This window comes from Apis florea, unplaced genomic scaffold (genome assembly GCF_048593485.1).
Source record: "Apis florea isolate Af1SG1 unplaced genomic scaffold, ASM4859348v1 contig_1789_pilon, whole genome shotgun sequence".
NCBI lineage: Eukaryota > Metazoa > Arthropoda > Insecta > Hymenoptera > Apidae > Apis > Apis florea.
This window is the reverse complement of record NW_028256481.1, coordinates 917,481-939,335: the sequence shown is the minus strand read 5'-3', so window position 1 is coordinate 939,335 and position 21,855 is coordinate 917,481. Positions and strand designations below refer to the sequence as shown.

The following is a 21,855-nucleotide window of genomic DNA, read 5'->3' as shown; positions in this document are numbered from 1 at the left end:
TAATTTAAAAATTTGGTTCATTGAAAATATCTTGCAAAATGTATGCAAATATTTTCTCCAAATATTCTCTTAATATTAATTTAACATAATAATATTTTAACGTATAATATTTCCACATAATTGTATAAAAATTATACATGCAAATGCCTTTCAGATATATTTTATTTTAATAAATTTAACGAATCATTAATTCATTTAAATCCATAAAAAAAAAAAGAAAAACATTTCGTACCTTAATTGCATTTCGATATTTTACGTGTATAAAGCGTCAATGAATTTCGAAATCGGGCCTTGTTTATAAATAAATACGTCATAAACGTAGCAGTCGTGGATGTTTTCGAGAGATCGTTTAATTTTCCTGTCTCCGGTATACTTGTTGCGGGATCATAAAACGAACGACGAGGGCTTAAGTGGTGCTTGATTGCCGTCCGTCCTCTAGGAAACCAGATTGTCTGAAAATTGTATTTTCAGGACGACAGTCTCCATTAGCTTCTTCGAGCTTTACCAAAGGAGATCGGTTGCCAGTAATAGCTTTACTAATAGACCGTCCAAGTACTTGGGCAACCTTATAATTAGTCGACATGTTCCTATAATCGATGCATGATCCTTTCTTTCTCTCTTTTCTTTTTTTCTTTTTTTTCTTTTTTCTATTCCTTTTGAATTCACAACTGTGACGATGGAACCGTGCTCTTATGCTTATACTTACATTTCTAAATGAAATGTAAACAGGTATCTTCTTTTTACACGAGAAAAATCAATCAATCACGATTATATGATAAAATTCGTGTTGAAACAAGTTACACGATTAAAATGAATCAGTGATATTCATTCTGTTAGAAAAAGATCAAATTTGCCGTTCAAAAATGTCGTAAAAGATTTAGTTTCGACGCACAGCTCGCAACTTCGATCGTGTCACGCTCGCGAGACACTCGAGCCCATCGCTAGCAAATATCGAGACACGCGTGCTCGTGCCATCTAATTAATTCTACATTTCCGTAACAGCGAGAATGCCAAGTGGTATTGTCATCCCCCTCTCCATTTTTTTCTTCCCTCTCTTCTTTTCTTTTCTTTTTTTTTCTTTTTTTTTTTTCGTTTCATCTTTTCATTTTCTCACACATCCCCAACCCTTTTATTTCTCTCACTCTCTCTCTCTCTCTCTCTCTTCCCCCTCCCTCCATTTCCCCTTTCAGAATTTCAAAGAGAAGTGAGCAGAGAATATACACGAGTGAAGTTTCTCCCGTAGTGTGTATATTCGCATATTGTACAACATTGCCGGTGATTTGAAAAGAAATATTGCGCCGAGTGCGGGGAGGAGAGGAAAAATGTAGATTTACAGAAGAAGACAGTGGAAATATTCGAAATTCACGGTTACGTGGGGATAACAAGGGGGAAAAAGGGTAATCTTTCACGTTCTGGGGAAATATGATGGCGTCGTTCAACGCTTTCTTCTCCAATTTCTCTCCTTACTTCTTTTATTTTTATCTCTCTCTCTCTCTCTCTCTCTCTCTTTTTCTTTCTTTCCTTCTTTCAAGAAAAATAACTAGACCGGAATGTAGGACAAACGAAACGGCTTGTTCGTCATTATTTCAAGCCGTGATGCGCGAATTTCTTTGCATTTCCTTCCGTTCTTTCTAATCTTTCGAATATCTCTCTCTCTCTCTTTTTCTTCTAGGGACTCTCAAAGGTTGGCAAGCATGGCTGGAAAGTGCAGGGTGCGCAGTCTGACATGAGCCCGCAGCTCTCAGTCGAACCGCAATAAAAAGGAGCGAGGTTGTAGGAATAAAATATGAGAAATACGCTCTTGGATCTTTTCCCCGTGACGGGATAAGGAAGGAAACGAGATGAAGGCGCAAGATGGTGGAGGAAAAAAGAGGAGGCCGCATTAACGCGATGTTTTGCAAGGTGATGTTATTAAACCCTAACCTCTTTCGTTCCACGCTAACGGTGGTATATCGATCGATTTTTCATCCATTTTTTTTTTTTCAACAATTTTTACTTTTAATTCTTTCAAGTTTGAAGACAATTTGATTTTCGTCTTGTCTTCTTCGATTTAAGGATTTTATTTATTGCATTAAATTATAAAATTGCATTATTATGGAAATCGTGATATTTGAAGATTACAACAACATTTTCAAAACGATGATTGTCAAGTAATAAAATAAAATATTATCGATGCTTCCAGTTTTTTTGTTGACGTTTGTTATGCTATTAAAAGATTTTGTAATGGACAGAGTTTTTCAACAGATTTTATTTGAAAAATATTATTTTATTTCCCTCCTCTCCCTCCCTAATTTTATTTTTTATTTTATAAGTTATTGCATATGATATTAGAGTAGAAGTGGAGATAACTGGAGATAAGAAACGACGTTATCGTACAAATTTTATCTTTTTTTCGTTTTATTTATTTTATTTTTAAAATTGTGCCCATAGAAATGGAGATTTTTAAATATGGATGTTATAATTAAATTTTAAAATATCGTTTTATTTCGTAATATCGATCAATTTTTGTTTTCGTTGTTTTATTTTTTTTTTTAAATTAACTTATTATGTAGAAATATGTGTTACACTATAATTCCATTCTTTTTCATTTTTCATTCTAAGATATTATCTTTTTTTTTTCCAATTTAACAATTTTATTCTTAAAATCGCATTTAGTAATAGAAATAAAATTTTATTATATAAAAGTAGAAATGGAAATAGAGTAATATTATTTCGCTCTATAATATTAAAATTAATTTTATTTTTAAACTTGCTTTTTAAACTACGAAGACTTTATTTAATAGATCTTTCCTTATCTTTACAAGATTTTAACACTTAAAATTACACTAGCGTCCAAATATTAGAGGAGATTAAATGTACAAAAAAGAATTTACTCTTTGATTTTCGATAAAACTCGAACTAACCCTATTACAAAATTAAAATTGTCCAAATATCTTCAATATATATTTATTCTCTGATCATATTCGAATATATGTTTTTTCAAAGGAATAAATGGAGCAGGAATAAATTTTTGCGCGATATAAAACAAAAAAAGGAAAATAAAAATAACGTATTTATAAATCGTGACTTTTATCATATATTAAAATTGTGCATATAACAACGAATTCCATGCCAGGAGCGAAACTCGTAACATGGCGGAATCGATACCATCAAAAGTGATTTATGTCGGGACTTATTGTCGAATAAAAATTGGCCGGTTCTACAGAAACGAGCTTTGTCACAGCTATTTCTCACCAGAATGGTTCTTTTTAACCTTTCGAAGTTTGCACGCCCACATCTTTGTCAATTTTTTTGTTTTACCCGTGCTTCTTAAATTTTCAAAAATCAAAAATTTGTTTATTATTATTATTATTATTATTTGAAATCAAAATGAACGGAGAAAAGAAGAGCAAAAACGCTTCAGTAATAAAAATTTCAAATTTTTATTTGATCGCATAAAAAAGTAATATAATATAATCGAATAATTTATACGAATAATATTTCAAGACGGTGCAAATAAATTTCGAAAATAACACGAGTTGAAAAACTTTACGTTTCCCGCCACGACATGTCGTAAAATAAATACAATCACGTTCAATTCTAATAATTGGAAACTTTCAGAAATATTGCAATTACACACGCGCACGTATACACACGTTGTAATTCCCGGCTGCTGATCTCCACGTTCGCGGTTAAATGTTAAATGATTCGTTTTCAAACAGGTTTTACATCTTAGATTATCGTACCGTAGGCGTAGTGGCGCACTCTATGCGCTGCCACCATGATGCAATAAACACTGCCGATTCAACGGAAGTCGCCATGTCGTGACGTTTCAAAGATTTATAGATATTTGTAGAAAACGAACCTATTTAACGTTCATATTGTTCATCACTGTAAATTGAATCACAATGTTAATGTATCGCCATTCAAATAATAGCTCGATAAATCTTTGTGGCTTTTTAACACCACGTTCTCCAGCTACGTATAAATTGATTCGATCGTAGGATTAATAATTCAGAAATTTTTGCTTTACGATTTGGATTGAATTTAGGTTTAGGTGGCGAAACTAATTTTATTGGAGAACGAATAATAATTTCTTAATATTCGAAACATAATTTTAAACAATCGAAATTATAATTCACCGTGAAAGCTAGTACGTTCGAAAATTAATAATTTTATTAAATATTGAATTCCATTGATTGTCGAGTTCTTTCAGAATCAATATTTCACGAGTTTTTACCATACAAAACCCATTTATAAAACTTGTGCAAAGGTAGCCTAGGTAGACAGCTGCAAATGATTCTTCTGCAGAATTATTTATAATTACATGTCGTTGAAAAAAAAAAAATATTCCCCTCTCGTTAAATCCACATACAATCATCATCTCACGAACGAAGAAACGAGTTTTCGATATTCACATAATTTTCCCAAGTCGAAATAAGAACGATTTTGCTCGTTTAAATCGCATCTTCTATTACCGAGAAACCAAAATAAGCAAATAATCGTCTTGGCGTAGGAATTAGCATAGTTTCGTGGCAGACAAAAGGAACAATATCCATTGAAATTTCGATTGGTCGATACTGTTCGGTTCACAAAGCCCGGGGGACGACCAAACGACGATTTGTTTTGGTGTCGAGCGTTTTGTTTTCCCGGCCTCGTCCATTAACTTCTACATCAACTCAGAACACGATTATCCGCATCCGGTGATCCGTCTCTATCCGGCGATCCATGTCAGCTTCGAAATGCCAGTAAACGCGTGGGGGAGAAAAAAAAAAAAAATATTGTTTTGCCTGTAAAAAAAAAAAAAAAAAAGGAAAAACGTTATTCAAAATGTTTTGTTTTTTTTTTTTTTTTTTGCTCGATCATCGATACATACACGCGTGTGTCAACAAGAATGTGTGTATCAGGGTGGAACGAAACGTAGGAATTCTTATTTGCTATTCATGACTTTTACCAGTGGTGGAACGAAACTTGTTTAAAAGCTTTTCAATCTGATTGACATATTTTTCGAACGAGGTTAAAAGTTTTTATTGATTTATATAATTTTATCTCTATCTATTGTTAAAACTGCCTCATTCGTTCAAGTACAATAAAGTTTCATTTTACAATTATTTAATATTTTTCTGAGACACATTAATTTTGGAAACAAGTTTCAATTTGTAAATCAAGTGTCAAATTTCAAACTTCACTTTTATTTTTTTTATATTAAAATTTTTTTACCAATTATTAAATTACAATTTACTTACCTTACTTATTTACTTCTTAAAATAAATAATAAGATAATTGTTGATAATCATTCTACACCTATCCTTATATATTTATTCGTCAAAAATCCCAGCAATCCTTAATTTGATAAGATTTTTTTACCCATATTTTCTTAAATTTTACGTTTATTCAATAAAACAATTATTGGATCATTCATGATTATAATTTTATATAATAAAGTTCATTCGTTATATTTAATAAAAGCTCAACTCTTTTATCAATTATTTCACTACCATTACATATACATATTTAACAAATTATTATATAACCCGCTCCATTTATTTACTTACCAAAAATCCCAATTCCCGAATTCAATCATGAAATTCCTTTCGATCAAATAAATCATTGAACCGGCAATTCTACTTATACTATTAAAAACCCATTATCCTTGCCCTTCTCGTTCTGAAATAACTGAAATGGACGAAGCAATCATCGCTCGCTCTATTCATTTATCCGTCACGCGTCCCACCACCATTCTTCGACGAGGGTGGAGAGAAGAGAAAAAAAAGGCCTCGAAAAATTCATTCGTTTCGCGGCACAAGTGACCACCACCACCACCAACCAGCAACACACGCTCCACGATAATTTCCATCTGCTCGTAGAAAACTCGTTCACCCGGTGCGGAAACTCGTTGGGCCGCGAGACATCTCGAGGGTTACGAAACGTAGCCCGATTTCGCGCGGAGAACAATGCAGAGGCGAGGCCACTTTCTTCCCATCTTAGCCATCCATCTCTCCCTCCTTTCCTTCTGTTTAAGTCGGCTCCGTGAAAACGCAGACTAATTTCTCCTGTCTCGCCCCTCCGCCACCCTCCTCGAGAGTCGACGACGACGACGACGACGGCGGAGTGGCCCGCAGCAAGCTGGAGGGAAAGGGTTACAGAGGCGGAAGGTTGAAGAGGGGATCCGCACAAAGAGCAGAGGAGTGTGCAACAATTATAAACACCGTGGCAATTACAGTGGCCTGGGTGCGTGCATGCTTTCTTCCACCTCTTTTCTCCTCTCTCTCTCTCTCTCGCTCCTTCCTTTTCTTCTTTCCTTCCTTCCTTCCTTCCTCCTCACCCTGGTGAATTGCACCAGCCGTGGAAGAGACCATGCGCTGCCTCTTCAACCACGGCCGGATGAAACCAGCAGCCATCCCCTGGCTGCTTTCACCTTTTACTCGGTTGTAATTGAGCTGGAATCATACAACGATGAGGAGGAACTCGGGTAGAAACGAGTGGCTACTTGGACGCGTCACGTGTGGGATCTCGAGATGCTTTCCTATTGTCAGCTGTTTCGAGCGAGATAGAGCGAATATCGAAAGTGTTTATATATAGGGGGACGATTATGGACAGTTGAGTGTGGATCGCACGTAAGCTGAGTAATAATCGTGCATAGTTGTAAGTGGTTTGCTTTGGAGAAGGAGGGTGGTGATGTGTATTCGTAGAGAACTTTGGAAGATTTTTGGAATATGATAAAATGCAAATTTGAAAGTATTCTGTGTAATTTTTATTTGCACATACATTTTTCCTCTTGAAATGTATCTTCTCGTATGAAATTATATATTTAATGAAATGTTGTGCACGAGAAATTTATTCAAATTACGTTACGCAAATATTAACAAGAAGGATTTTCCTTATCGATTATTTGCAAACGATTCTTTTATTTTCAATAATAATTTGAAAATAAATCGTGGATCGATAAATATAGGACGATGAAATCCTCGATGAAATCGAATACACGAGTGGCAATGAAATTTCAACATCACCGAAATCGTATCAACCCAATCGTGTGGCCATCAAAATCCCGGAACCATTGTCATTGCGTGTGTCGTTTACTCGCGAACAATCGTGGCACGAGTCATAAATCAGCAGGCCATTTTGATCCACGTTTGAATGGAGCGTTTCGTAGAACAATACGTGGCACAGTAGAGTTAATGGAACTTCTACAGCACAGCCACTGGTTAAATCTCACTTATATACGTTAATAAGACAGAAATTGATGAGGTGTGTAATTTGAGTGACCGATATGGATCAGCCAACAACACTGTAATTGATACAACGTCTATCCTATTTTGAACGAATTGATCAATTGCTTGTACACTCTACTCATTATTAACGAAATTGTTTTCACGTGTATAAAGGATCTACTTGATGATCGATTAATTGGTTAAAATAGCGTAGCAAGGACAGGTGAGATAATAAAATTTGGTTATATTTATTATAATAAAATTATTGCATAAGAATGTATTCGTTGAAAATATTACGAAATAATAACTTAACTCATCCATTTTTCTGATCAAACATACTTTTGTAAAATAAACTACGATGTGAATATATTATTTATGATGTGAATACTTATTTCCAAATATACTCGTCACATTATCTTCGACGGAATTTTAAATTTTGGAAACCAGAATCATTTGGAATCGAATTTACGATGGCAACAATTTGTTTATAATTCCAAGCAATGTTTCATTCTTCTCGAAGAATCAAATTTATCCGGATATTTTGTATCGATGAACGAGGCAACAACCACTCGTGTTCACTCGTCAATAGGGAAGAGCGAGGTGGCGACACATCGATCGTCGTGGGTACGCGTGGAAGGCGGTGGAAGGCAAACGTCGTCGCTAATTTATTCGTGGAAGCACGAAGAGAGCGCCGACACCCTCTCCAAATTTCCTCTTCCGACGTGTACGCGATTCGATCATGTCGGCCTACGTTATTTTGCCGTCGTCGGAACAGAGCACAGGAACCACTTATATTTGTGTTTATTACGTCGAGATGTGACGTCATTTCCTGAGGGAAGGAGGACGGAATAACCTCATCACCGTATCCCACAGACACGGCGGCAGTGATTCCCCTCTTTGAATGGAGCCAAGTGGTTCGTGTTCGTGGCTTTCTCTCTCTCTCTCGCTCTCGCCTCTTTTCCCTTCTTTGTCGTGGATCTCTTACTTTTCTCGCGCTTTTATGCGGGAACGGATTTCGTCAAGTTTCGTTCCATTGTGAGAAAGAATCGCAATTAAAGTTTTCAAGCCCGGTCGACGAGGGGTTAATTTTGAAAAATTAGGTGTTTCGTAATCGTCCGTTTCACGCGTGAAATATGTCTCTGACGACGAGATTGAGATGCACGAATTTCTACTCGGGATGTTAATTAAATTTGGTGGAATTCTTTGGTGTTTTTTTTTTTTTTAATTAAGAGCAAGATTACGAAGAGTTATGGAAGATCGTAAAAATTAAAATTCATATAAAAAGTTTTTTTCATCAAACGCGTTCCATCAAGAAAATATAAAGAATTACAACAATGGTAAAATAAAACAAATATATGTTGCAATTTTTGAAACGAGTTGATAACGTGATATTACTAAAAAAAAAAAAGTGTGTTGATTATAAAATTGAACAATCAGCAGAAAAATCATAAAGTTGGTAGACTTTTTTCAAATTAAAAAAAAAAAAAAAAGAAACAGTACTTCGTATCTTATTTTCATGAAAAAAGCAGAACGAATAAATTCATAGCTGCTTGTTCCACATTCTTTTAATATTCTGGGACACTTAATTCAATCAAAAGCATTTAATTTAATCCTTTTCCGTTATTAAATAGCGTCTGTAACGTTCGTTAAAATTAATTAAATAAGTCTCATGATGGACAAATTTTTTTTGATCTAAATTAGTACAGCCTCTCTTCTTAAATTTCGTATCATATTTGTTCCGCTGTTCTTCACTGCAAATGCTATTTTAGTTTGCAGTTCAACAATCCAAATCTAACTCAATTTAATTTAAAAAAAAAAAACCAAAGTCAGCAGCCACCAATTCCAAGCACCTAACCTAACCAAGAAGATTGATTCTACAGGCCAAAATAAATACAAAAATCCAAAACTTACCCCTAAACTTAACCTAATCTAATCTAATCCAACGGGATTGTACGAAAATATCGACTGCTTATTTATTTATCAAGTGGACGTTGAATATTTATGCAAAATACAAAAATCCAAAATTTAACTAATCCAATCTAATCCAATAGGATTGTACGAAAATATCGACCTATTTACTCATGAAATAGATATTAAAAAATACTCGTGAATGCAACACGAATCCACCAATTGCAAACTTTCAATTGCGAAAATTGAGTCAGAACGTGGTGGATCGAGGAAACGACATAATCGAAACGAGGCTCGACCATTAACTCATCCACAACCGTGGATCACGCGTGAACCGATACACGCAGCCAGTTAACTTGATATTCGCCTGACAGGTCGGCCCTTTAACCAACTCGTACCAACCTAGCTATTTGGCCGGCGTGCCTCTAACCCCGGCTATTTAGCGTCCCAAGTGCAAAGTGTCGTGCCATTACAGGGTGGCAGACGCGGCGCTCCATTAAGCAACCTGGGTTTCCCGTACAGAGACGCGTTCCGCCATGGCCGTGAAACGAATGGAAGGATACGAGGTGTGGCGTGCAGGAATAGCTGCATTTCGTGCCAAGCACGTCTTTAATTAAACCGAAAGGGGGATGCGTATTGTCATTTCGATGCTGGACCACCGGTTGTATGCATCCAGGGAGCGCGGCACTCGGCCACATAGTTTACCAGGTTCACTGTGTCGCTGCGTGCGCGCGAAAATTTCCGCCATTTTGTTTCATTCGCGAAACTTCGACCGGCCAAACGAGATCTTCCGCTCGAATTCCCCACACGGGATACGTCGAATCGTATCCTCCTTCTCTCTCTTTCGATCATTCTGTTTATATCAATGCGGATATCCTATCTCTTTTTTCCTCGTTCCTTTTCTCCGTTTCGTTGCGGTTGAAGGTATGACATTTGGTCGATTTCTTTTTTTCTAGGTTGGAAAAGCGTGATTTAACGTGTTTGAGAATCGAATCGTTATCCTGAAAATTGTGAAATATAAACGCAGGCTACGCGATCAAGAGGAATAAGGCTTTTTTTTCTCTCTATTTTCTTTCTGTTGTCCTACACTGCTGTTCTCGAAAAATATGATTTACGTCTTTGAGCATTGAACTTTTATTCGAAAATTGTGAAATATACGTGTAACTTGAAATGGGAATAAATTTTTTTAAAAGATGATTCAGATTTTTGATCGAAACCGTTATCTGAAAATTATGGAACCGATGTATGTGGGATGCGACAGTACAATCAGAAATAATGTGATTTTGCGTGAAAATATATATAAGTTACGGAATGGAACGGAAATGAAATCTCTCTCTTTTTTTTTTTATTTGAATTTTATTTTTATTGTTCCAATGGTATCCGATCGAATCGTTCGTGCTCGTTACCGTTATTCAACGTAAAAATTCAACGTATCATACCACATCTGCTCGAATTTTCTTTTACCTTGGAAAAATTTGATCCAGATCGTTACGTACGCGGATTACGTTATGCTATATGCATAACGTCCAGCACTTTTGCAGCATAAGGTAGCTCGTTACGTATCCCTAAAATTGGTGGTTGTGTGTACTGTGTGTCGGTGGAATATATGGATAATGAACCTGATTTAAATTTATAAATGCAGTGTTACTTTTCTTTCTATCTTATTCTCGACTTCTCGGCTTTTAGAAGACTTTCGAACGTTAGAATTCTCGTATAGCTTATAAAGTGTCTAAGAATTCCAAGATACATTTAATATACAATATTTAATATCGAGTTTGAAGAGGGGGAAAAAAAAAAAAGAAAAAAGAGAAAGAGAAAGAATAGAAAGAATGCAGAATCATAAAGAAGATAGGATGCATGCAAAGAGGAATTTGATTTTTGCACAAAAGGCCCTCAACCGCTTTTGCTAATATTTTAATACCGAGCCTGGAGTTCTTTTGCCAGTTTCAGAGGGTGATTCCCACCACCGCATACATATGCATAATCTTGGATACGTGATAAACACGTATAGTTACAAAGGGAGGCCGAAATGCGGAACACAATTGAAAGTGATTGCAAGAAATGGATGAAAACGATGATCTTGATTGCTTCATTAGAGTTCTATAGAAAATCATTTCCTCTTTACATTTCTTTAAAGTTAAAATAACGCGATATTAATTCTGTTATGCGTGGAATCTTTCCAGGGGAAAGATTTTAATTCTAACCAACAGACTTAGATGCACAAATTGAGTAATTTTTTTTTTTTTTCATAGAATTATTAATAGTTGGAAGGATTTATTCCGTAAGGAAATGAAAGTTTTTACGTTTAAACTTTGGAATGGTGGAAAAAGTAAATCCTTTCCAGAGGGGAAAAAAGAAAGCGATGAAAAGGATTTTAAGAAGCTAAGGAAAAGAGTTCAATAACTGTTCGTTTGATTCTAACAATTATAATAAGGTATTTCTATTATATGTATAAGAAGAGATAAAAACAAATTTTATCATTGTCGAAATTTTCATCAGTCGAAAGTTTTTCAAGGTGAAAGAATTTTCTTAAAATTTCTAAAAAAGAAGAAAATTATCGTTTGATTCTTTATGGATGGATGTTATGGAAGCTAAACGTTTCGTATTGCTTTTTGAAATTAAAATATTCTCAAAAGATACCATATTTCTTAAACACAATATTATTAACATGTTGCATTCAAATCTTTGATTTATTTAAACTTAATCTTTATTTACACGTAACATTAATTAATTACATTTGCGTACAACAAAAGATATTTATTTGATATTTGCATAAAATTCTTGGCCAGATATATAGATAATACCACAGAAATGTAGAAACTGAGCTAAATTCTAGATCGAATATTTCAATAGAATGGAGAAACAAAGGATCCCTTTCATAATTCTGAATTAGCATGAGAATCGAAAATTGGATGCGTGTAGAACGAGATTTATTCATCAACAGATGTGGAAGTTGGATCGACTACAATCAATTGAAAAGAACATGTGATAAACAACGATGTGATAAAATAAAACACGATACAAGAAAAAAGAAAATTATCTCGTCATAAAATTTTATACACCCAACCAAATAAAGCAGGAACGATTTACAAAAAAGTACCTTCCTTTCCCCCTTGATCCAAGTTAACCTAACTTAACCTAACCAAACAGAAGTTAACTTAACCCAATAGAAGAAAATTGCAACGAACGAGTAATTTATTTCTTCTCCAAACATCTCGATTTCTTTCTCGCAGCGCAGTGTCTTGCAAACGAAAAAAAAAAAAAAAAAACCGACCCAAATTCAACCCTTCAACTTCAACCTCGTCTCTCCACACCTTACTCTCCTTCTTCCGTGGAATTTAACCACTGTTGGAGGAAAAGAAACGTTGCACAAACTTTTCTTTCGACTCTTCTTTTTCTCCCAACCTAACCTTAATTCAAGAGAAACGGGTGTAGAACCGAAAATTGCAGAAAATGGGGAGGGGAGGGGGACTTATTTCCACAAATATCTCAATTTCCTCGCGTGATCGCGCCACACGAGGCACACTGTCCGAGGCAAAGAAACCAATTCGACCCAAATTCGACCCTTCAACTTCAACCTCGTCGCTCCACCACACACACACACACACAGGATCCCGTGGAATTTAACCTGTTGGAGGGAAGAGATATAGAAATTTCCAAGCATTGTCCAAGAATTATGCGAAACTCGTCCGGATTTAGTAAAGTCCCTCCTTCTTCTGGTGAATCGGATACTTTTTCCCCCTCCCCCCTCTCTCTCTCTCTCTCTCTTCCTCCTTTCTCTCTTTGACAGTCGACTGTCGTCATTAGGACTTTACAAGCTCGACGCGAACTCTTGGAAGGGATACGTGCCGGGAATCTGTGACTTTGTACGAGAAGAAGAAGAAGAAGAAGAAGAAGAAGAAAAAGAAAGCTTCTTCGATTCTAAAGCGGCCGTTACACATTTTGTTGGGGGGTTGTTGGGGGGAGTGAAAAGGTTTCGTGACCCCTTATTCATTGGGAAATCGACGTGGCGTGGCCTGAAAGTAAACCTAAACCCGAAAGACTTGTAAATTTTCCCCTCCTTTTCCTCGCCCCGTAAATAGCGTCGTCGATCGATACAATACTTTTTCTTCTTCAGCCACGCGAATTTTAATACAAATTGGATTCTCGAAAATGGTGGAGTGGGATGGATAAATTCGATGCGTTACGATTAAAAAAGATCGGGCGAGGTTTGATTGGAAATTTTATTATCACGATTATTATTGTTATTAACGCCGTATGTGATGTAAAATTTATACTTTGCGGTTATATTCAGTTGGCAAGGAATGTTAATATTTATGAGATATTAATACTTGAAGATTGAAAGATGAATACTTTTTATATACAATCGTTTTAAAAATGACATTAATCCTGAACTAAACGCACATGTTACGTCATATTGATCACATTAATTGATTTAAGGAAAGAATCTCGATAAATAGAATATTATCCAAAAATGAAAAGAATATATTTATGAAAATAGAGGAGGAAAAATCCACAAATTAAAAAAAAAATTAGACTGGAAAATTATTTTGCCAAATTTGTTTCAACGAAAAAATTATAATATCGTTCCAACATCGCCCTCCAACCTTGAATCCGCCATTCAAGGTCATGATAGAGATGGTGCGGTACACCGAGTTGTATCGACTGTGACGGGCTCGGTGGAAGAAAGAAAAAAAGGAGGAGGAAGAGGGAGAGAAAAAGAAAGAAGTCGAGAGGAAAGAAAGGACAGTTTTACAATGGCCAATCACGGTGCTCACGATTTAATTATGCTAATGCAACGTTAGGCGTCCGGGCAGAGGTTTGCAGTACCCGCTGGATCGACGTAATTGTCGCTGACTTCTTAATAGCCCGAGCAATTATCCCAACGAAGTACTGGGACTTGAGGGGAAGTTAATTCAGGTCGACGTTGGAATACAATTTCGCCGTGTCACTGTAACGATTCGACCTCCTACACGTTATTCACCAGGCACGAGATTCTTTGGTATGAATCCGCCAAATAACCACAGATTTGCTCGATAAAGCTCGTGAAAAGGACGCAATGCAAGAACGTGGTACGATTTCTGCCTGCTCATTTTGCTTACTTGCTTGAAAATAATCGTTTCGAAATAATTTTGAAAGAAAGAAAAAAAAAGTTTCGTGACTTTTTTAAATATTCGTTCGATTGGAAATTGATAATCTGATTCGATTTATTATTTCATAAATAACCAATTCTTTCGAACACGTCAATCTCTGTTCGCCAATAAATATGCGCAGTGTAACAATTTTATTACAATATTTATTGGGAAATTTATTATCGTGGCCAAGGTCTCAGACGAATAAAAATCTTTCGTTGGGATATTCTCGTTTCAAGACTAAGAATTAATTTCTGTCTGCCCCGGCGTTCTCATAGACGCGTGGGTTGCCTTGGAACATCGTCATCTGCCACGATACGTCGCAGATTCATGTGGAAATTCGATTTCTTTATATAGGATGTTGATGGCAATTTTCTTTAAATTCATATATATTTGCATGAATGACAGAAAATAGAAATGTTTTACCGTAAAAACTGATTAATCTATATTATTTTCTTCTTGTCACTTTATATATGATGAATTTTCATACAGTTTTAAGTTAATGATAATTGATTTTTCACTATATATAAAATTTTTTGAGTTAAAACTATGCATAGGAATGTCTTAAGACTTTTATGCTGGAACATGTGATTAATTACGAGATTTTTTATCAAAAGGAATAACATTATGATTATTTAACAATAATAAAACAATAATAAATGTTTTAAAGAGTGATGTTATTTGATCGTTTGTCACAATCCTTTTACAAACGAAATTTTATTATTAAATTTACATGTATTAATATTTTGCCCTTTTTATTCGCATTTAATGATTTCCCAAAACATTTAATTTGAACATATTAAAGGATATGCAAACGTTATAACAGTTAATATTCATCCGATCGATCAAATAATCGGATATAATATGTGCTTGGTCGTACGATATTTTGAAGTTCTTTTGTGAAGCACGATTTAATTACGTAAGTATTTTAAAGCAATGTAAACAATAAATATGAGCATAATTTTCGACGAATTTACATTGATACATTTTCCGTCATTTTATATGCATATTATACATCAATTTGTATAATATATTTGAAGAGTGATGGTTTAAATAATTAAATAATAATTTTACTTTGCTTGTTGCTAATTTATCCTGAACGAGAATGTGAATAAAGGACTTTGAAGATCAATTTTATTTCGTTATAATATAAGGAAAACAAATTTCTCTAATATTATTTTTCAGAAAAATAAAAAAAATAAAAAAATAAAAATAATAATAACAAGACATTTTTAACAAAAAATTATTAATTAATTAGCAGATAATTTTATATCAATTTTAATCAATTTACAAAATAGAATCGAAAATATATCATTTTTTATAACGATGTACGTTTCATTCGTTTTATCGACATGCAAACAATCCCAAAACCAGAGAACAGGAACATTTGAGGTAACAGAAAACGACAACCTCTCTTGTAAATATTGTACGACTACTACTGCTATTACTATTACCACCCAAGTTTAATATTTGATGTTTATTTAAAGATATGTCAATATTTTATTACCGCAAAAAGATATTACCACTTCTACAAATGGGAATCATGATACGAATATTTGTTTATCAAACAAATATGTATATCTTTATAGCAATTTATCGGGTCACCTTGTTTTATTTCATTCAGATTACATTGAGAATTTAAACAATCATAAAAAAAATTATATAAGAAATTTATTTTATACAACAGAAATATAGGCTCTTTTCTTATATCGAAATGAATTTTCATTAATTAAATAAATTTAATAAATAACAATCAACATTATTGACAAATATTAATATTGTTGAATATTATTAAAAAATAAATTTCTTTTTCCAAATTTAAAAAAATTAGTCAAAAATTAAAAAACTCAACTATAACAAATATATTTTTTCAATATGAAATATTAAATGAAAGAAATAATTTTGCAACAAGTATTTCTTCTTAATTTCTTCAAAATTGTCAATAATGCATCTACCTTCCTCTTGCTATAAGATTCTCAATTGAACGATATCATGAAAACCATTTCTGATCCGTTACATAAATATTGTTATCGTTTATGATTTTCTGATTAAAGTAACTTTCTTTATCGCTTACCCAGTCATTGCTTATTCTCGTTTTCTTTTATCCAACTAATTGGATCGTGTGCCATGTATAACTTCAATGATTTACAACGAAAGATGAAACCTTCCTGTATTTCCAATCATCCTCGTGCAGACACATTTATGCTCTTAACGTGGGTGGGCTAAATTCTTACTTATAAATGTCGAGTCGTTGAAGATTTTTAATCTTGGCGATTTTATTATTTTATATCGTTATATCGTTTGAGTGAAAAGTAATTCGAATAACCAGATGTTTAATATGAAATCTGTAATTAAAAAAAAAAAAAAAAATTAATAAACCCAAATGGATTAAATTAGTAATAAAGTAAAAATAAATGTAATAAAATTTTGTATTAAAAGTAAGGAATTTATTAAAAAATTATTGTACTTTAAATCTCTCAGAGATTCGTTGTTTAATAAATTTCAAATGTGAAATTTTTAATCTTTCGAAATGGGTGAATAATAATCAGCTTATTTCCCTGACCTAATTTCCCTGCAACAAGAATTGTTTCCCTATTTTAATAGCTTTACCAGCTTCGTTGTCATTTATCACTTGTAATATTCATTAAAATTGCTCGAATAATTATATATAATTAACATTCAATTTAATTTGTAATAAAAATTTCAAAAGAATAAAATTATTATATACGTGAAATTTCTTAACGTGTTCTCTAATCGTAATAATTATTATACGCATTCTTTTTTTTTCTTTATACATTATTAACTCATATATTTTAAATTTACTTTTAAATATTTTACGTTTGATTTTCTTTTTTCTCTTATTATCTGTACAACTTAATACAACATTACTTCAATTATTTTGTGCAAATTTAAATATTTTACATTTATGAATAAAAATTTTACATTTACACTCTCATGTACTATTTTTAGCTCCTTAACACTATGAGTAAAAAAATTTGTGCAAAAATTTGGTCGTAAAACACGTGCATAAAGTTTATTATCGCCATTAACAAATGCATGCTCTTGATTTCGATGCGACCGAATCAGTGAAACCAATTTGATTGTGACCCGGCACAAATACACATTTATGACCCTCCTCTCTATTTACATACCATTTCCATACAAATATCGGATGCTCGAAAACGATTTTAACGAATACCCCTTTTAATATTATGATAAATCTCGATTTTCATTTCATTGCCGTTTCTTCTTTCGACAATACGAAATCACGAACGTGTCAAGTTAAAAGTAGACGAATGGATTGAAAGCTGAATTTTAAATACGCGAAAGCCGAATCTGAAATTTTATTCAAAATTCAGCTATTCTTGCATTCCCTCTTTTCTTTCATTCTTTTCTTTCTAAAATATATTATTCCTTCAAGAATTATTAATGTTTTAATAAATCTTGATTTCTGGAATTTATTGCAAAAGATCAAGAAATTAAATTCTTATATTACATTTTTTCTTCATATAAATTATCATAATTAAAAAATGATTTAAATTCAGTTGAATATAAAATTCATATCGCTGTAATATTTCGTTAAATTACTTATACAAACTGAAACGCTTATAATCTGAATTCTATTTTTATTCATTCATATTTCCAGAGAATTACTTGATTAAAATCAACAATTAATAATTAATAAATTCAAAATCTTTCATCTTCTCACGAAAAAATATCGAAACCCAAATACTAACCTCATTTCCAGAGAGTAACCGAAATCAACAGTTGGATCATATCGATATAATCCATCGAATAAACGTTCACAACGATAACAACGGTTTAAAAGACTTCAATAACGATAATCTGGTCGGCGTCGATTTCGTAAATTGCATAAACGCTTTATCACGTGTAGAAATTCCATTCTTTATGGGTTCGCGCACTGTATTGAATAACGTACGCACCATTACCTAAGGGGCCTGTAACTCGACCGGTAAACGTCGTCACCCTTTCCCTCTTTGCCTTCTGGTTGTACCAACATACGTGATCCCACGCGTAACCATAGGTTTCATTGATCGTGTACACCGTGTACGCCCGACCATGTATATTGCACACCGTTGACGGACGTTTTATACACACTACGTCTTCCATATACACTGCCTTTCGCGACTTTGGCAACAAGCGGCCACTTGAGATACACATGCACTTGGTACTGCACTACGGAATACATGCAGTACTTGTAACGAACGAGATGGATCGAACATAATCTTGGGAGGTTAGATGACAAAGGTTTGACGATTCGTGGTAAAGTTGTTGTACAAGATAGCTCGATGTGCGTGGAATATAATGAGGAGTGGTAAAAAGAAATTTATTGTAGATTGTAGATTTAATACAAATTTGTAATTATATTAATATACGAAATGAAATGTTTCCCTTTATAAGAAATATACAAGATGTTTTGTTGATGTTTTATTGAATACATGGAAAGGATGATTTTATACGAAAAAATATGTCGAAAATATGGAATATTTTTATAATTTGAAACTTTGTTTTTGAGAAGAACCAAAGAATCAAGTTTGAAAATTTTTCAAATACAAGTGAAATTAGAGAACACTATGCCAGATGCATGAAAAATATTCTTGAGAGTGATTCTTGATAGTTTTATTTTTCAATATTGTACATATTGTATAAATATTGCACGGATCATTAATATATATTATTGAAATGTCTTTCATTTGATATTTCTTTTACTTTTAGAAAAGAAATTTTTGTACTATACTGTACTTTACTTTTGTACTATATAGTAGGGTTTCATTGGATAAAAATTTTCTTGAAAATTATTTCAATGATATTAATTACTGTGTAAAATAATTTGGATGATTGATTGATAACACTGACTAGAAAAAACATTTAAATTAATTAATTCAGTTTAAATATATTTTATACAATTATAATAAAATTAGATAAATTAGAAATAAGGATATGCACAGGTAACTGGATGTATGCTATAATTTTTGTTACATATCAATATATGTATATAGATTAAGATATAAAAATTATATTTTAAAAAATTTATATTATTATAATTTTATTTAATTTAATATTTGTTTATATATTGTAAATATTTTGTACAAAAGAAAATTATATGAAATTATTAGATTACAAATACAAGATAACCATGCAATATATTCAATACAAATTATATATAAATTTAACAGGTGTTTTATTTCGATTTTATACAATTTAAGGTTGGAATTCATTAATTCATTCATTCTACTAATTGTGTAAATGACTTTTTAACTGAAATGTGAAAATTGATTAGGAAACGTGACTTATTTTTATTTTTTTCACGTCAGATTCATGTAAATTACGAGATATCGTGTTATAAAATGGCTGTTTATATTCATTCATTAACAGTAATAAATTCCTTACTAAGTTAAGTATCTGTTTAATGAATGTTTTATCCACATGTTTAGATATTCAAATGTAGAGAATTTTTCCATTCAAACAAATGGACTTTCCATCACGATATCGTTTAAACGTGAAAGTCATTCAGGAATTTATATGTCATCAGATAGTTTCATACCTTAATCTCATTCTTGTTTTACGATATTTACATAATCCAAAATATACATTGATTGAAACATGTATTATTTATGTTACAACAATCTGATAAAAACGTGTTTCGAAAAATTATTAAATCAACTTTCAATCGATTTTAAATATTTTCCTTTAAAAGTTTCTTCTCCAAGAAATTGACTGTTTTCGATAGCATTCTATTTTTAATTTTATTGTACTATACTTGATATCAAGTGTTCAACAACCTGCTACTGTAATCATACGAAACATAGAAATTAAAAATGAGTCAATTTTTAATCATCAGAATAAATTTTATTGTGAAAAAATATTTTATATGAATAAAATGGCAAAAGTTTTAATATGCATATTGCAAAAATAATTTGTGAGAGAGCAATCCTTCATTATATCTATTGAAAAATGTTATATTACATAATAAAATAGCTATTTATATTCGTTCATTAGAAATTATAATAATTGCAAATTATTTTATCGATATAACGGTTCGATTATTTCAATTCATGGCCAAAGGATATATGATAGGTATATGGAATCTATTTAACAACGATCATACAATAAAATATTTATATTCATCAGAAAATACATTTGTCGCAATTTAATCTATTAACTTGATATTTGACTATTGCAACTCATGGCCAACATGATAAATATATTATATGATAAATATATTATATTTTATTGTTCTTTATTCAATAATGATCAATAATGATTTCGATTAATACATATATATATATTATATATATATACACACATATATACCTTTTTGATATTACGTCCCATCCAACCAGACTCGTTCTCGAATCAAAGTTTTTTAAAATTTGAGAATATATCGATTTTCTTCGTCCAAATCAAATAGAAAGTTTCATCCGCATATAAATCAATCGAAAATTGATTCTATCATTTTAGTTTAATGTCATTCATATCTTATTCATAATTTCTAAAAAGATGCATTTATTATTATTGAACAAAAACGTAGCTTCAACTTTGACGTTTGCATTGCCAATTAATCCTTTAGGAACTATGTCTGTGCATTATGATATATATTATTCTCAAAAATACGATATTTTTATTCACTATTTTCTAGAATTATTAAAGATAAATATGAAAAATATCAAAAAGTCTGAATTATTGAAAGGTTATGATAACATTTGTAATACCATACACTGTACAGAAAAGAAAATGTATACAAAAATTGATTAGGCATTATTTCCAAAGGTTTAAGTGAAAATGTTCAAAATAAATGAAGTATTAAAGAAAATTCTTAAAAATAGCAATGGATTTTGATTGTATTGCAAACTTCGGAAATAGCAGTAATCTAACTTAACTTAACCTAACTTAACATCTTGTATCTTCAGTAAGAAAGTAAATCAGGTTCGAAGGCATCATAGGACGTACGAACTCGGCTCTTTAACGTCTCTCTTCTCCACGTACACGTATCCATATAATGGGCTTAAACCAATTCCGGCTCGCTTGTACAAAGTACTCGCTTGGAGCCGTCTGTACCACCCACTTAAAGCATCGTGCTTCTCGATGTGGTAACAACACTGGTATAGCTACATCAGAGATTGCGAGAGTGGCTCCCTGTTAATGGCACTGCGTCGATATCGAAAGGTGATATCGATGTCTACCTTATCGGTCGAGGAATCTTCGAAGAAAGTTACTCGTTAATCAATCGAACGTCGACGGATATTTACATCAAATCGAGGAGTTGACCTCGGTCAGGGTCATTGAGTAATTGACACTAGGCTTTATCGAGTTTGCTAGTTAAAATGACGAATTTACCATGCATAAGTAATTCGAAAATTTATTTTCGTTTTTTTTATAGATATATTTTTGCAAAATCTTCGTAATTTTATTTATCTAGAATACTTTATTTGTAAATTTTATACATAATTTTATGTATAAATAAGTAATATCAGAGTTCTATTATTCTTCCAAAATGATTTTGATTTGAATAATACGCATTTAATAATTATATTAAAGAATAATTAATAAAAAGTATTAATAATTTAATTGATTTCTGATTATCTTAGTTGATTTCTTTC

At 32.5% G+C, this 21,855-nt stretch overlaps 1 long non-coding RNA gene across 2 annotated transcripts; it reads right to left on the bottom strand.

The window, feature by feature from the left end:
- Positions 1-19,417: 19,417 nt before the first annotated feature.
- LOC147658663 (uncharacterized) lies at positions 19,418-21,370 on the bottom strand. Of its 2 annotated transcripts, none has more exons than XR_015293213.1 (3): positions 21,146-21,370; positions 20,570-20,747; positions 19,418-20,043 (listed from the first exon to the last, which is right to left on the bottom strand). It is a non-coding gene; the product is annotated as an uncharacterized LOC147658663 (long non-coding RNA). The 2 variants fall into 2 exon arrangements; XR_015293212.1 differs by having other exon boundaries at positions 21,141-21,361.
- Positions 21,371-21,855: the final 485 nt, after the last annotated feature.